Genomic DNA, 1,215 nt, shown 5'->3' on the forward strand with positions numbered 1-1,215 from the left:
AGTTTTTCTCAAAACTTCATTTTAATGGCATCTTTCTCCAAGAACTAGAAATCTCACACCAATACTTCTACCAGAGTTAATACACTGGATTTGGCGCGACTTCTAGCGAATGAGGAACAACGAAAGGTCTTCACGAAGAATTTTCATCAAAGATCCATCTTTGCTCCAAAATATGGTATGTTATCGGCTTAAGAAGATAATGGTTTTCTATTCCCTACCATGTTTAAGCAACAAAAAGTTTTTGATTTATGCGGAATGCACTATGCTTACTATCGTGAATTGATTAGAGTATTTTATTGCAATCATTGTTTTAGGAAGAATAAAATATTTTCATATGTCAAAGGCAAAGACATTGTCATATACTACAGAACTTTGAGTTTTATTTGCAGTAACTTACCCTTTACAAGGATGATAGTAGAGTTGGGATTCCAAAGTGACTTAGAAAGGTATGATAAACAAGAATTCTACCAATCTATGTGTAGATTTTTCAAAAGGGAATTAGAATTGCGTAAGTAAAAAGGTTGTTAGTGACTCGGTGAAAAGCTGAAATGTTCTTATTGTGGGTAATTTAAACCTAGAAGATCATTTGATTCATTATTTTCTGAGTTATGTTGTAATTCCAAAATTTTCAAACCATTCGCAAATTAGCGATATGGAGTTACAACTAATGTAGCTATTAAGCATAATATTCCAATTAACTGGACTTAGATTATAATCAGCCAAATGTTGACCTTTAGAGATGGTTTCTGACCCCTGCCTTATGTAATCATCATCACTGCCATATTAGAGCACTTTGGTGTATCTTTTGTTGGAGAGTCTAAATTTCCTCTCGATGCACGAGAAAATAGAATTGATGTGGATGTTGTCCATAAAATGGGATTCTTTAGAGACACCATAGACAATCTTCGTACTCATTCTCATCTTATCTTCTTCCTCTTCCTCATCCACATCCTATCCTATCCTAACCTATCCTATCCTATCCTATCCAATCTTATCGTATCTAATCCTATATAACATATCCTATCCTATCATATCATATCCCATCCCATCCTACCCTAAAATATCATATCCTATCATATCATATCATATCCAATTCTATCCTATCCCATCCTATCCTATCCTATCCTATCCTCTCCTATCCTTTCCTCTCCTATCCTTTCCTTTCCTTTTCAATCCTATCCTATCCTATCCTATCCTATCCTATCCTATCGTATC

The sequence above is a fragment of the Lupinus angustifolius genome, chromosome LG13, assembly GCF_001865875.1.
Source record: "Lupinus angustifolius cultivar Tanjil chromosome LG13, LupAngTanjil_v1.0, whole genome shotgun sequence".
In the NCBI taxonomy this organism is placed as follows: domain Eukaryota; kingdom Viridiplantae; phylum Streptophyta; class Magnoliopsida; order Fabales; family Fabaceae; genus Lupinus; species Lupinus angustifolius.